Source organism: Octopus bimaculoides, chromosome 3, assembly GCF_046866305.1.
Source record: "Octopus bimaculoides isolate indiv1 chromosome 3, ASM4686630v1, whole genome shotgun sequence".
Classification (NCBI taxonomy): domain Eukaryota; kingdom Metazoa; phylum Mollusca; class Cephalopoda; order Octopoda; family Octopodidae; genus Octopus; species Octopus bimaculoides.
Genome location: NC_142930.1, coordinates 112,889,020 through 112,906,062, shown reverse-complemented (window position 1 = coordinate 112,906,062; position 17,043 = coordinate 112,889,020). Strand labels below are relative to the sequence as shown.

General features: G+C 38.3%; 1 long non-coding RNA gene across 1 annotated transcript; it reads left to right on the top strand.

Annotated features, from left to right (window-relative positions):
* The first annotated feature begins 304 nt into the window (after positions 1 to 304).
* LOC149136660 (uncharacterized) lies at positions 305 to 2,621 on the top strand. Its single transcript, XR_016240924.1, has 2 exons — positions 305 to 1,076; positions 1,639 to 2,621. It is a non-coding gene; the product is annotated as an uncharacterized LOC149136660 (long non-coding RNA).
* Positions 2,622 to 17,043: the final 14,422 nt, after the last annotated feature.

The following is a 17,043-nucleotide window of genomic DNA, read 5'->3' as shown; positions in this document are numbered from 1 at the left end:
CTGAAAGCTTTCATTAAAACATGCTTATTTAAGAAACTTATAAGGAAAGTCGTGTATGTGTGTGTGTGTGGAATGCGTTTGTAATCTTGTTAATGCCATCAAAATGGTTGTAGTTAGAATGCTTCTGATCAGGTTTTGGGCTAAGCTACAGTAACCTCAGATTTGTGATTCAATTAGCAGACGACATGGTTGCTCAGTCTGTTAGTTATAGTAGCATAATTTCCTTCAAATCACACTCTGCCATCTTTTTAAAAAGGAAGGATAAACTTATTCTATAAATATTTTCTGAAGAAGAAATCGGCAGTGCGCCAGCATAGCCTCAACCCTCCAGCTGAAACTAGTAAAGAGAAACGATAAAGAAGAAAATATAAAGGAGAAAGAAGAACAGGTCTGACAGTACTGGAATGTCGTTTTATATAAATCTACACAGTCAGAAACTAAACTAAAACTTCACCTTTTGATTTAGTAAAGAACGACAAAATATTGTGTTGCTTCTGAATTGGAGAGGGCATGCCGTTGATGAGGTAGTGAATGGTGACAAAAGGACTTTGACAAACCGAACTGATTGATTGATTAACCGAATGATTACTAAAACAATCGATTAGTTAATTGGCTAAATGGTTGATAAATTGATAAATAAAAAAATGAAGCAGTGAAATAGAACCAATGCGTGTGATTATTACTGACATAACGACCTTCCCGAGAGGCAACAAAATCTGTTTCAACACACAAGTTTAGATCAGGAATCTTACAAACAGAAAGCAAAAACCAAAGATTTTTATCTAATTTTCCTTGTATTTATTTTTTTATTTATATACTTCTTAGGAACGGTTCACCGGTGTTACGTAACCCATTTAATCCTAGCGGTGCCATATGGCACCGCAAAAATTGGGTATATAAAAAAATTTATAACAACGACAGGAACAGTAATTTCCATGGAACATGTATTGAATATGTTAGGAATAGTTCTTGCCTCACTTCAACAGTTTAGAAGCTGTGCGACCTTGGGAGAGTGAGCATGTGTGTTAGTCTGCTAATGTGAAAGACATCCTCTGCGGAGATGACTTCTCTAAACAGTTGAGTTACTATTTCTTTGCTCATTCGGGAATATGGTCAAAATATCTTGTATTTTCTTAGAATAATATCTAAATACTTCGTTAGAGATAGGAACAAATGAAAATAATCCATAAGATCTATTGCAGTGACGTTTGTTTTGTTGAATTATTTTACGGTGCCATATGGCACTGCTAGGAAATACACAGTACACCATGTGTTATTCCTATATTTTGGGGGTTTTTTCCCTTAGAAAATGGACTTTCAACAATGGAAGCATTGTTTTCTCTTACTATACATGCTATTGCCACCGCCAAGGATGTTATATTTTCGCCGGCGTCGGTTTGTCCGTCTGACTGTCAGTCTTTTTGTTAGCAACATAACTCTAAAAGTTATGGATGATTTTTGATGAAATTTTCAGGAAATGTTCATAATAGGACAAGGAACACATGATTAGATTTTGGAGGCGACCTGGTGTTAACCAACTATAGGGGTGGGGAAGAAGCATGCTGCATGGCAGAGGTCTGCACTTTCCGAGTGCTAAAGTTTCTAGTTTTTCACTATTGTGTATTTTTTTTTTTTCAGAAAATGTGAACTGTCTTTGAATAAAATTTTGAGAATTCTTGAAGAGGAAGACGTCGGCCCATATGACATTTACATTGAACCCCACCTCCCGGCGGTTACTGACCTGATAGATGAGAATTTGGGGAAAGAAGTGGAAACTGGCACTGTTCAACACAATCATCATCTCTCAGGAAACCAACTTCACGCTGCAACAGAATTACAATTACGAAGTACGAAAACAAAAGATAACGAAGTGGTGCAGAAAGAAAGTTCTTCAGAAAATGGGACAGGCTTCAGGTGTGGGGAAACAAAAGGTAAAAATGCCAAAGTACTTGGAAAAAAGCCGAAACACAAGTGATGCCCTCCATTTTTCCTGAGTGTAACTATTCAAAATACAGGGATTTTAATGAAGTGGAATTATTTAAGCTATTCTATGGTGATGATATAATTGAGTACTCAATGAAAGCAATGACAAAATACTGCTTGAAAAAGAAAAAAAGTGATAAATTTCCAAAACTGTTACCGCTCATATCTCATTTACAAAAGAAATTTATGGAACATTTTGTTCCAGAACCAAGTATTTCACATGATGAAGCAATGGTAGAATATTTTGGCAAGCATTGTTGGTAAGCAATCTATTCGCATTAAACACATAAGATTCGGATACAAAATCTGGTGTCAAAATTCATCTACAGGATATCTATTAGCCTTTGATCCCTACCAAGGGAAGACCCACTGTGGAAATGTAGAATTAGGATGAACTTATGGAAAGTGTTCATCAACAATACTTCATTTACTGGATTCCTATAGCGATGAGAAAAAAATACCTTCCTTACCAGATATATTTTGATAACTGGTTCACATCAGTGCCACTTCAAAATCAACTCAAAACTTTGGTATTCAACGGTACTGGTACATTCTTTTCTGCTCTAGGCACAAGGCCCGAGATTTTGGGGGAGGGACCCCAGTACCAAGTGGTACTTAATTTATCGACTCCGAAAGGATGAAAGGCAAAGTCGACCTCGGCGGAATTTGAACTCAGAGTGCTAACGTTTCTTATTTCTTTATTGCGCACAAGGGGCTAAACATAGAGGGGACAAACAAGGAAAGACAAAGGGATTAAGTCGATTATATCGACTCCAGTGCGTAACTGGTACTTAATTTATCTACTCCGACTATAAAAGAGGAACATATTATACATTTGATTACTGAATGAAAAGGAAGAAATTACCACAATTGTATTTTTGTACCATTATTATCCTAACGGTATCATATGGCACCTGGGCTTATTTAATGTATTTTGAATTTTACATTTCTGGCTTCAAATCAATGTAACTGGTGTTTAAACGAATCCGTAAACAAAGATTCAGTATAATCAAAAATAAAAAGTTATACTCGCAACAAACGGGTTAATGTCTTCCAGGAATGAAACGAATCGAATTATATGTGAACAGAATTCATGACAACTAACTTTCTATCATTAAATTCCTTCTATCAATTACAAAACAAAATGAGACCTTCGTGAAAGTAATCTAAGGGAAATAACTTTTGTATAGCTTAAATTTTATGATTCTCATAGTTATTTACCGTTGTTATATTAAAACAAATCACTTAGTTTTCGTTTCGTTATCATATTCCAATCGTAAATTTTGCTTTACTTTATCAACCCCTGTGGCATTTGAACCCAGATAGGAAAGATTCGTAACTTCAATCGTACTTTTTATTTCATCTCAAATTTCTTCATAGTTCAGATGTTGTCCTGGTAGACTTTGCCTTCCGTTTTTCTGGAGTTGATGAAATAAGAACTAGTCAAGGATTGGGGTTGATTTAAAAGACGAACCTCCTTCTATATTATAGGCTTTGTGCCAATCCTTGTTTTGTCTTTTAGTTGACTCAATCATTAGACTGCGGCCATGCAGGAGCACCGCCTTGAAGAAGAATCGACCGCCAGGGCTTATTATTTTTTTAAGCCTTGTACTTATTCTATCGGTGTCTTTTTACCGATCCGCTATATTAGGAGTCGGTAAACACACTAACACCGGTTGTCAAGTATCGGCCACACACACACACACACACACGACGAGCTTCTTTCATTTTCAATTTATCAAATCCATTCACTAGACTTTGGCCCAAGGCTATAGTAGAAGACACTTACTCAAGATGCCACTCAGTAGGACTGAACCTGGAACCATGTGGTTAGTAAGCAAGCTTACCTCACAGTCACTCTTGCGCCTATGTTAAACGCTGTTTTTTCCCCCTTTTTTTTTCCATATCCTACTATAATGCAGTAAAATACTCGACAAAGCCCTAGTTCAAGTTATACATGAGTTTTTCACTTCATCTACACCAGCGGTTCTCAGACTTTTTGGCCCACCAACCCACTCATGGCCACATAATACCCTCAGCCCCCACTCCTATCTTTATGTTTAAATAAATATTTTATAAAATTACTATTTTATAGGAGTGGCTGTGCGGTAAGTAGCTTACTTACCAACCACATGGTTCCGGGTTCAGTCTCACTGCATGGCACCTTGGGCACGTGTGTTCTACTATAGCCTCGGGCCAACCAAAGCCTTGTGAGTGGATTTGGTAGACGGAAACTGAAAGAAGCCCGTCGTATATATGTATATGTATATGTATATATGTGTGTATGTCTGTGTGTCTGTGTTTGTCTCCCCAACATCGCTTGACAACCAATGCTGGTGTGTTTACTTCCCCGTAACTTAGCGGTTCGGCAAAAGAGACTGATAGAATAAGTACTAGGCTTACAATGAATAAGTCCTGGGGTCGATTTGCTCGACTAAAGGTGGTGCTCCAGCATGGCCGCAGTCAAATGACTGAAACAGGCAAAAGAGCGAAAGAGATATTCAGCAACAGTACTTTGTAGTAAAAATTATTTGCCAACATAACATGGCAGTCCTGGTTCAAGACGAATGTTGCTGTAATTTAGCCCCAGGAGAATTCGTCTCCAGATGGCTATACGACGCGAAAATATAAGGACACAGATCGTGTCGTATAGCCAGCTGGAGACAATGTCTCCTGGGGCTAAATTACAGCAACATTCGTCCTAAACCAGGACTTCCATGTTATATTGGCAAACGATCTTTACTCCAAATATTTTATATTTTACTGATTTATATATACTGTGAATCATTTGATATTTAATATATTATATAGTTTATATACAATACTATAATAATATTAGATCAAATTCATAGCGTCCTCCAATCCACTGCCTCCCTCCAAACGCCCCCCCCCATTTCTCACTTAAGCACCAGCGCCCACCTGGACCGTCTTAACGACCATTGGTAGAACCTATAATCTACCTTATAGAAAATGAGTGAAGTCATTAAAACGGTGAACAACATGCCTTTTTTGAATTCTGAGTACAAATTATATACACTGCATTTGATAGTATATAAGATGCACCTTTTCTCCAAATAAATATCATAAAACATCACACCGGTTCGTTTATGCGAAGTAGGGACTCATGAGGTAGAGAGGAGGGCAGCCGAATCAAACACCCTTATACACCAAATTGACCGACAGCTGGAAAAAAGGTAAATACAGCAGTGGTTATGTGAAACACCCCCAAACTGAGGAAATCGCCAAAACCACAGTATAACAGTATATATATATATATATATATATATATATATATCGAAAGACACCTGTTGTTAATGTCCTGTTGTTTGCATTTGTATTTGTGTACCATTTCTCCGTTTTTTTTCCGTCCTTGTTTTCGTATACATTCGCTGCTTTCTTCTAATCGATTGGCCCCCTCCTCCAAAAAACAATGGTAGTAAGTTTTGTACAATATACTTCGCTGAAGAGGTTTAATAATACCGAAACATCTGTTGCATTCACCAGCTTCTTTGATGATTAGATCAACTTCCAATTTATTGATACTACTGATGTCATCGCTCATGATTGTTTTATCACAAGAGAGTTTGGATCTTTTTTAAAACGGGGGCCACATTTTTCATTAACGAAACACTTTGAAACTTGGAACACTGGTAGAATGTGTCATATTATAGGAAAGTGGGTTATACATCATTAGATGTACACCTGACTTTCCTATATAAAACTCCAGACTATCAACATAACAATTATTTTAAGGTGGTTAATATATACATCTTTAGCTCTTGTTTGTTGAGACGTCTTCTGTGTGTGTGAGCATGGTTGTTGGGACGTTGGTATGTAAATGTGAGCGAGCTGTCTAGCGTAAGTTCGAAAGATGGAGAGAGATAGCTAAACACGTCCTTGCTCAATTGCTGGCCAGCAAGAAACAGACAGAATGAAGCGGGAAAGCTTGGTTGTTGAATTCCACGCATGCGCACGGCGTTACTACAATATAAAACATCTTTTTCTCTTAGTCTTCTTTAAAAAAAAAGAAATCCCTAAGTTATTCCATGTTAAAGTTGTCGTATTTATGTAATTTCAACCAATCACTGACGTCCATTCAGCCGATATACATTAAGTGCCGACTACATAAACAAACGGTTAGGGTTAGGGTAAAACAGCAAGTTATCGAAATAAGACAATTTTTTACATGAAATAAATTCGAATACAAAAATATTTTTCTGTTCTAGAACACAAAATAGATAAGTATACGAAGTTTGAAAGTCTTTCGGTACCAAAAAACACTACGTAAAACATTATGAAAAATGTGGCTCCCGTTTTAAAAAAGATCCGAGAGTTTTGTCTACGAATCGCAAGGATCATCCTAGTTACGCAAAGTTTTGCGTTTTACTATGTCACGTATGCGAGAGTCGATCACAACAAATATATGTATATATATACTTGTTTGTGTTTGTCTGTGAGTCTGAGTGTTTACGTGCGTGTGTGTGTGTGTGTGAGGGTATCTGTGTACTCGTGTAAGGGTGTGTGTCTATGCGTCTGTGTATGTGAGACACTGAAAGTGAATGGATGCACGTGTGTGCCCTATTGTGTATGCGAATGTGTGTGTGAGAGAGAGAGAGTTCGTGTGTGCATTTGTGTGTGCGTGTGGGGTGTATGTGAGTGTGTGTGTGTGTGTGCGCGTGAATGTGTGCACGTACTTTTGAATGCAGTTAAAACCTTGTCAGTCTGTTTATTACAGTGAGAAGTCTCTAAGTAGCGGGTCGGCGTGACATTGTAAACAGACTGACAGAAAAATCAATACTAGAAACGCTATTACGTAATCTATGCCAATATCGCTTTATCTGAATGATTTCTTCAGGACGTTGACCTCGCACGATTATTTTTGAAATCGTTCCATGGCTAAATGCCAAACATCATTTAGTTGCGTACCTGTGCGTCGTGAGTTCAAATAACGCTGCTATCTTGCTTCATTTCTTTTTTTTTTTTTTTTTTTGCAATCGTCTGCGCTACGTGTGTGCGCGTGCGTTTGTGTGCGCTTGTATCCATATAGATATATACTACACACATTAATGCGTGCGCGCGCGCTTGTGCGTGTGTGTATGTGTGTGTGCGTGTGTGTGTGTATGTTAGTTGTTGGCACTCCGTCGCTTGTGACGACGAGGGTTCCAGCTGATCCGATCAACGGAACAGCTTGCTCGTAAAATTAACGGGCAAATGGCTGAGCACTCCACAGACACGTGTACGTACCCCTTAACGTAGTTCTCGGGGATACTCAGTGTGACACAGAGTGTGACAAGGCTGGCCCTTCGAATTACAGACACAACAGAAACAGGAATTAAGAGTGAGAGAAAGTTGTGGTGAAAGAGTACAGCAGGGTTCGCCACCATACCCTGCCGGAGCCTCGTAGAGCTTTAGGTGTTTTCGCTCAATAAACACTCACAACACCTGGTCTAGGAATCGAAACTGCGATCCTATGACCGCGATTCCGCTGCCCTAACCACTAGGCCATTGCGCCTCCACTCTACTATATAAATGCGAGTGTATGTGGTTATGTATGTTGAGCCCCGAAAGGCTCTGAAACGGTGCGTCCTCCAGAAAAACGAATTTGATTTTCGACATCTAAGGAGAATGTTATCCGTAAATAATAATGAAAATTATATAATTTCAACGAGGAATACCTCAACTTTTAGGTTTACAAATCTCACACTCTGTCACCATCAATCTATTTCTCACTATATTTTACCCCCACCCCCTCTCTCGCTCTCTCTCTCTCTCACTCTCTCTGTCACTCTCACACTCTTTCACACACTCTCTCTCTCACACTCTCTCTCACTCTCTCTCACACACTCTCTCACACTCTCTCTCACACACACACTCTCTTTCTCTCTCTCTCTCTCACTCACTTTCTTTCACTCTCTATCTCACACTCTCTCTCACAAACTCACTATCTGTCTCTCTTTTTTACTCTTGTGAGGGCTTGGTAGCAGGTAATAGGTTGTAGCAGTCCAAAAAGAATATTTGATATGAGTTCTTGGTTTTGATTGTTTAAGCAGCAGTAGTAGCTGAGGAGGGAAACGGCGAAGAAGAAGAAGAAGAAGAAGAATATAAAAATACGGGAGTGGTATGACAGTAATAGGATGTTGGTGGAATCCTCTTAAATGGTCAAGTGACCTAAAAGTGACCTGTTGTGGTTGTAATAGTCGTGATTGGAATTGTGAATAAATTCATGGGTAGTGACTGTTCTGAATATATCGTTTTTTAATATCTACGTGGGTATTGTTCTAAGGCCCTTGTAATAGTGTCATTTGTGGTGGACGCATTTGAAGGAGTTTATTATATTTTGTGATAAAATATAACTCTATGCTAATGTGCTGGCTACAGGTTGCATCGTCCCTGAATTTATAGACTGGAAAAATTCTGAAGCTGGGTTGTTTGTTAGAGGTGCAAATGTCGGTGTGTTTGCTGAATGCTATTTTTCTGTATTCCCGAATTTTGATCTGGGATCTATGTAGAGCCATCTTTTGACTTAGAGTGTTTTTGGTTTGGCCTATGTATGTATTGCTCTCGACACCCTATGCATATTAATACCTATATTAGGTTTTCCGAAGCACATGTGAAGTTGTTTTTCTCCGTAAAACGTTGACCCTGTTTGAAAGAAACTCCGATCCCTCAATTAGGTTGATGCATATACCACAGTTAGGCCTTCTGCATTTCTTTACTGACGGCTTTAGTGTTGCTGTCGGGTGTACTTGGGCTTGTGTTGGGAGACTTTTTATAGATCCGGGCTGTCTTTTGTTCTTTATGATGGTGTGCATTTGGAGGATTAAATTCATTCTGTGGTCCCTTTTTAGACGGGGAATGTTCTGGAGGTTGGTGTCGAAGGCTTCATTGTTAAGGGGCTTGTGCGTGGATATGTATGGTAGGGCTTGTGGTTGTAAATCCTTCTTTAGTTTGGAGTGTCTGAGTTCGTTGATGTTGATTTGTAGGGCTCGTTGGAAGCCTATATCAGTTAGTGATGGCGAGTAGTTCCTACTGATGAGTGTATCCTTTAGCTCATTTAGTCGTGTGTCCCTGGTGCTTGTATCAGATACTATAGTACAAATCCTGTTTTGCTTGGTTGAAGGGGATATTCATTCTAGTGTGTCTGGGGTGGCATGAGATGAACGGTAGATATTGTTTGGAGGCGAGCTGGCAGAAACGTTATCACGACGGGCGAAATGTTTAGCAGTATTTCGTCTGCCGTTACGTTCTGAGTTCAAATTCCGCCGAGGTCGACTTTGCTTTTCATCCTTTCGGGGTCGATAAATTAAGTACCAGTTACACACTGGGGTCGATGTAATCGATTTAATCCCTTGTTTGTCCCTTCTGTGTTTAGCCCCTTGTGGGCAATAAAGAAATAAGATATTGCTTGGAGTCCGTGGGCTTATAGTAGATGTCTGTTTCTATTTTGTTGGATTTCTTAATGAGGATGTCGAGGAATGGAAGTTGTTGATGGCTATATTCCATCGTAAATTGAATGTTTATGTCAAGTCCATTTAAAAGTGCTTGAAATTCTTTAAGTCTTTCTATACTTTCATGCCAACGAGTGAAGCAGTCATCCAGATATCTCTTCCAGTTATTTTCTATGTAGAGGGAGAATGGGTTGCCGTATTTTTCTAGTACCTTACGATAAGGACTGATTTCTAGATATCCCATGACTAGGTTAGCAAAGGAGGGGGCCTTTCTCGTACCCATCGCAGTCCCCGATTTTTGCCGATAGAAATTGTCTTTGAAGACAAAGTAGTTATTCTCCAAGACGAATTTTAGCCCTTCTATTACAAATTCTTTTTTGATGCGATGTGGGAATTCGTTGGCGAAATTCTCTAGTCAGAATTGAATTGCTTCTATTCCTAGGCTGTGGCAGGATATTAAAATAGAGGTTGACTACATCGAAGGATACTAGTAGGGTGTTTTTGTTTATTGTTTCAGGGAGGTGATTGATCGTATCTAAGTCATCCCTTATGTAGCTTTTGCTATGCTTAAGGAATGGTTGTAAGAGGGTATCTAAAAAGTTGCTGAGGCGGTGGGTTTCGCATGCGGGACCTGCTATTATTGATCTTAGTTTGAGGCCATTAGGAGTAGGAACCTTGATTATTATGTCTGTGGCTATCCTGCGTGCGTTACATGTTTTCGCACTTTTGTGTATAAGAATACCGTAGAATTGACTGGTTTTACTTTTGAAATTGGTCATATAGTCATATTACTTGTCGGTGAGCCATTCTCTGTATAAGTTTAACATAGTTTTTAGGTTTCTCCTTATTTTCTGCTGACTGTAGTGTTGGACCTTTTCATAATATGTTGTGTCTTCCAATATGGATAGTACTAGAGTTATATAGTATACTGTGTCCTTTAAGACAACTGCACTCTCTTTATCATCCCCTTTGATTGTTATTGTTTTATCATCGTTTAATTTGTTCTGTTCAGCCTATTCTTTTTTTATGAAGTTTGGCTTGTGTTTTCGTTTGTATATATGTTGATATGGGTAATTCGTGATGTGTTCACAGAAACGATCAAAAATTTTGTTCTTACCTTTTGAAGGGATGTAGTTACTTCTATTTCGGACTAACGATTCGTCCTTGTTGTATTTGTCATATAGTCCCTCAGCGAGTCGTAAGCTTCTACAGAACTCCGTAACGTCTTCTTTCATTTCGTTGTAGTTGGGGCGTTGGGGGGTGGGGGGTAAACTCGAGCCCTTTGAATAGTATATTGATTTGGTTTGCTGTTAGTTCTTTGTGAGTTAGATTGATGATTTTTATCACTTTTGGTTCTTCCTGTCTGCCTGGTGCTATCTCGTATCTCTGTGTTTGTGTATTGGGTCTAAAAAATGATTGAGGTGATTGGGTCGGTAGCTGTTATATAGTCGTTCCTTGTTGTTGTGGAATGCCCTGTTGTCGTGATTTATGGTGCGGGTTCTTGGAAGGGTATTGAAAAGTATGTCCCTACACAGGTGTAGGAGTGGCTGTGTGGTAAGTAGCTTGCTTACCAACCACATGGTTCCGGGTTCAGTCTCACTGCGTGGCACCTTGGGCAAGTGTCTTCTACTATAGTCTCGGGCCGACCAAAGCCTTGTGAGTGGATTTGGTAGACGGAAATTGAAAGAAGCCTGTCGTATATATGTATATATATGTATGTGTGTGTATGTGTTTGCGTGTCTGTGTTTGCCCCCCTCCCCCCAACATCGCTTGACAACCGATGCTGGTGTGTTTACGTCCCCGTAACTTAGCGGTTTGGAAAAAGAGACCGATAAAATAAGTACTAGGCTTCCAAAGAATAAGTCCTGGGGTCGATTTGTTCGACTAAAGGTGGTGCTCCAGCATGGCTACAGTCAAATGACTGAAACAAGTAAAAGAATAAAAAGAGTATATCCCATGTTTCGATGTGGTGTTTTAGGGGGCCGTCGATGGTAATTGTTACGTGTGGTACGGGTTTGTTGTGCGTGGTTGTTTAGTGGATTGTTGGAACGAAAATTCCGTTGGTAACTCCTTATGTATATGAAAACTATGGAAATTTTAAAACAAAACAGTTCAGTTAATATTTCCACAATTTAATTGTTTTTCATGCTTTACTCTAAGTTGAAAAAGTCGCAAAGACTGAAACCGGTACTAAAATGTTCTTCATGGTAAAATTATTTTAGCATTTTCTACCTTGTCTTATTTTCCTTATATATGTATATGTAGTGGCTTTATGCAAGCATAGCGTGGATTCGATCCTCTTTCGCCAAATTTCACTTAACAGTTCAACAGCCCTTTTCTCACAGTAAAAGAATAATTTTTCTGAGTGACAGCAGTTACATTTGCCAGATGCCTTCGTTAAGCAAAATTGTCTTTGTCACTTGACCCTTCTAACCTCTTCTAGGCCACCAAAAGCTAGAAAAGAGATAACAGACCGCCAACGAAATCTATTGTTCTCAACAATATGTCTATATTTCTGGCTGGTTTTGGATTGTTATAAAACAAGAACTCCGTAAACCAAAGACAATTAGTAAGAACCGAGTCTGGCTGACCGGCTGAACAAAACGCCGTCTCTAAAGGAATTGGCACAAAGGGACAACTATGGTAACTCACCAACGAAGCAGTTGTTTCTTCCTACCTCTTTCACTTTCACTAACTCGCTTTCTTTTCTCTGTAACATTACTATACCTCTCTATATATACTACTATGTGATCATGTACACACATACAGGCCGAAAGTAACTTTTATATATATATATATATATATATATATATATATATATATATATATATATATATATATATATATATATATATATACAGTTCTCTGCACTGTCCTTCTCAAGGTACAGTTGTGCACGATGATATTACATGCAGAGTATAAAGCAGCGGGCTAGTAGAAACGTTAACACGCCGGGCAAAATCCTTAGCGGCATTTCATTCATCTTTACGTTCTGAGCTCAAATCTTGTCGAGGACGACTTTGTGTTTCATACTTTCAGGATCAACAAAATAATTACCGGTTGATCACTGGGGTCGATGGAATCAACTTATTCCCTATCTCGAAATTGCTGACCTTGTGTTAAAGTTTCCAAATCGATTTTATATGCAGCGGTGTAACAACAGGTTTTAAAAAGAAAAACGTTGAATTTCTTTAAATCGTATACAGTTATTTTAGAAATTTTAATATTTTCTCATTTATTAAAAGAAAGTCACGAATCTATTGTAATCGAAACCAATTGACAAAGTAACAGAGATACAATTTAAAAACAAGAGCACTCAAAGAGTGCAAACCTCCGCCAAGGCAACACCAACATCCCCTCAACGATTAGCTAGAGATTATTTTTTAAATGAGAATATCTGAAATAAACTCAACTGCTCTCACAAACAAGAATACTAAAAATGAACCCGACCGCTCTCAAAAATTAAGTAAAAAGAAACCGAAAATATAATCCAGAATAGTTGTCCGGTACCGGATCGATCCCAAAATCTAATCAGTTCGTGCCAGTCACAAGGCCAAACATCCCTAAAAGTTTCATCCGAATCTATCCAGCAATTCTTGAGGAATCTTTGTGATTTGACGGGCAACACTTGTTTTCTTAACGAAACACTTTCAAACTTGGGACACTGGTAGAATGTGTCATACAAAACAACTTTTTCTCTTAGCCTTCTTAACAAAAAAAATGTACATCGCAAGTTATTTCATGTTAAAGTTGTCGTATTTCTGTAATTTCAACCAATCACTGACGTCTATTCAACTGAATACAGTCAGTGCTGGCCGGTCATAAAAATGTTATTCCCTGTGACATATTTCATCCGGTTTAATCGTAATTTATACGCATATATTGTTTATATAATAAATTACGCTGTGCGTATCTGTGTGTGTATATTTTCCCCATAACCTCACTCATAACCCTAACCCTAACCCCAACCCGAACCCTAACTCTAACCCTAACTCTAAAACCCGAACCCTAACCCTAAACTAGAGTTTGATTTGAAGAAGATTTGGCTGCTATTTCTAGGAAATGAAGCACTTGGTGGAGGTGCATTAATAATTCTGGTAGCTCCAATAACAAGTGCAGGCAATATTCAAATATTTTGATGGCTTTTTCCCCTTTGTTTACGAACAGTCTAGTTAATCGGAAATGTCAGAACTAACGGGGATTAATACCATATACACCGTCACAGCAGTTACTGTATTCAACTGAATAGACGTCAGTGATTAGTTGAAATTATCGAAATAAGACAATTTTTAACGTGAAATAACTTCGAATACAAAATTTATTATCTGTTCTATACCACAAAATATACAAGTATACGAAGTTTGAAAGTGTTTCGGTACCAAAAACACTACATAAAAAAAAAATTGCCCGTCAAATCACAAAGGTCCTTCTTGAGATATCTTCTCCACAGACAAACCAACAGACAAACAAACACGACTGAAACAATACCTCCGCCTTCGAAGAAAACTCTTTTGTGTTGTATTATTCAATCTCAGCAGCATATTTGTAAACGGTTTATTGTAGGGGGAGCAACTCTCCTCTGAAATTTATTAAAACTCACACTAGTTACCTCCCTTTACATTCGTCTTTCACTGAGTTTTATTTGCTTGGTTTATATCTAAAGATTTTTCCATAGAAATCGTAACCCTCACTGATTTCTTGCGACGTTTCGCATCCGAAGACATCTAACGTAAATAGCAATGCGACTGAAAATAGAGAAATTGGTAATGGATGTATGTTATTTACGTATTAGTGAGGCGTAATACGGAAATTGGTAGAATTGTTGCAGTTGTTGTTTCCCAATGTTAGCTGATCTATAAATCAAAGCATTCCAGATGTGACCATCTCGTGTTCTTTTTTCTGTTACAGTATATCTATGAATACATTATATTATACGCCCTCCATTTAATGAAGATCATAGCGTGTGATATGAGGTATAATTAGCCGCTATTTTTAGCACTTCGACCCCCTGGATAGAAGCTGCTTCGTTAGCACGATATGTAGAGTAACAAAAGGGAGAACGACAAGCTAAGAGAAACATAAAGTTTCCTAATAAGGGTAGAATTAGGTATATTTGTTTTTACTTGCTAAGTCTCGAGGAACAAGCAGTCCCTATGACTTTTGTAGACCACCCGAGACCAAAGTGGCTGATGGTGGCTAATGTTCTGCTTAAAACAGTGGTTCTCAACCACTTTTTACCATTGAACCCCTTTGAGTACTATTGTATCCTGTGGACCCTCCATTGCCATTCATTATTTAAAAACTAGTTTTATAGATACTTCTTTCAAAACTATTTTGTTTTTAAAGAATAAAAAGTTTTGAACGGTACAACAATGCACTATAATACAAAAAATGGACTATATACCTGTTGTAATTTAGTTATCTATAGTCCAACAATGATATTTCGGAATACAATTCCTTCTTCAGATATTCTTAGATGGAGTCACTGCTATAAACTTTTGTTTTTTTCACTTTGCAATAACAGTCTCTAAGATACAGGGCTGTTTTAGTAAGCATTACAGATCCCCAAGTAAACCAATGCACTGGGCCCAATAGTATTTATTTACTAACAGCAGGCCCCACCAAAAATGCGCCACAATAATTGCAACCCTAAGCGTATATGACTATATCTCAAGACGGCACTGATGAGAGATAATGTTTCAGTAGTCGGAGACATCTTGAATTGTGTAAAACGTTTGAGAAAAAAACCTGGTTGTTTCATCCAATAAATACAACCAAAACAAAATTCTTTCATTGACTAATAAAATCCTGCTGTGGATCCTTGATTTAATATTTTGCTTGCGTAAATACCCCAAAAATTTTATATGAACCCCAGGCGTCACATGGACCCGATTGAGAATCAGTGGCTTAAACAGTTGCGGGCCAACACCTGCAAGGAGGGGATGCCAAAACGGCTAATGCTCTGGGGAGAAAGGCCTGGACATGATCAGCATGAGGCTGGGAGGTTGGACAAAACAAGGTTGGTGAGAGATGGAGAGAGAAGTGAGTTAAATGTATCTGAGTGGGAGAAGTGTGAAAGCAGCAGAGGCCATTATAGTAATGACATGAAAAACACAGAAAAAGGGCAGTACACTTGTAGATCTGAGGTTGGAGAGGTTATAAGAAGTTTCATCGTAAATATTTTTGCCGTAGGAAATTTTGTTTTAAATGACCCCATGACATTTTTTTTAATGTTGACATTCAATAAAGACTTATCTATTTAATGCTTTTATAAAACATTTTATCTTTGTTTTGTTTATTTTATTGGTGGTTGAAGGCGAAGTTCACACGTTGCTGCGTGGAAATTGAATGGAGAAAATCAATTTAAATTGGCGAGTCATATTTCCTTCGGTTGAGAAAGAGAGGATGGTGAAATTGGAAAAGCTTCTAGCAGAGTTTAAATAGGTGTTTAGCGACAAGCTAGGTTGTGTAACGGATATTAAAGCAATGTTACCCGTTGAAAATATAGTAACACCAATAATCTGTAGAGATTGTCTACAGATTCAATAAAGAACCGAACTGAGAAAGAGCTGGACCGACTGGAAAGGCAATATATTGAAAAAGTCAAATATTCTCGTTGGGTTTCTCCCCGCTCTTTGTTCCGTTCCTCAAAGACAATGCTGGTACTGTCAGATTAATGGCCAAATTGAGCACACTGTTCGTACATTCGAAGAGACAATGAAGAAGATGAAAATGATCGAAGAAAAATCGCTGGAAATTAAGGCTCACGGATTCTTCTCTTTCAAAATTACTCTGTATTCAACAACTGAAACATCACCAGTTGAATTGTTATTTAAACGTCAGTTACAGACCGCTTTTCATTTGCTGAAAGCAGATACATGTCGTCAAGTTCAATATAATAAGGAACAAAGTACGAAGTTACTACATATACCACACGCTACGTACATTTAGAATGGACGATCGTGTTCTACGGAAGTTTGAAGCTGATGAACGCTGAAAGGAAGCCGCTACAACTTGACATTTGAAAGCGGTCAATTTTGAAGTGAGTACGACATATAAATCGATTCTGAATTTTCCTATCCAGTCAGATGACATACCTTATATTCCTACTGTTGCAAAAGCTGAGATTCTTGTTATTCCTTGAATAGTTGAAGTTTCTGAGTTACCTGAATTGCCAGGTAAATTTCCGGAATCACCAAATTTCTGTCAATTCTCCTCTGTGTGATACTGCTGTCTTTCCCAGTACACCTGAAGCATCAGCTGGTTCTGAAGTTCACAGGTCAAGCCAGAGACGTCAACTGCCTTCCAGGTTTAACTATTACATGTGTGGAAAACATGAATTAATGGTTGGGAGTGCTGCAGGGAAAACAATTCCAGTATTAATCGCCCGTTTGTCTATACAGGAATCCAGCATTCAAAAGAAATAACCCGACATTGGTTGCCATTTTGAAGCGCGACTAAGGAGAGTTAAGATTTTATTTGGTGTTCCTGTATTAGTTGGTCCTTTGCATTGGAATATATTGAAGAATACAACCTTGGTATGTAATTATAAATCTTCATGTCATTCTTCACTCCCTGATATGCCACTCTTTACTCTCGTTTTACTCTTTTA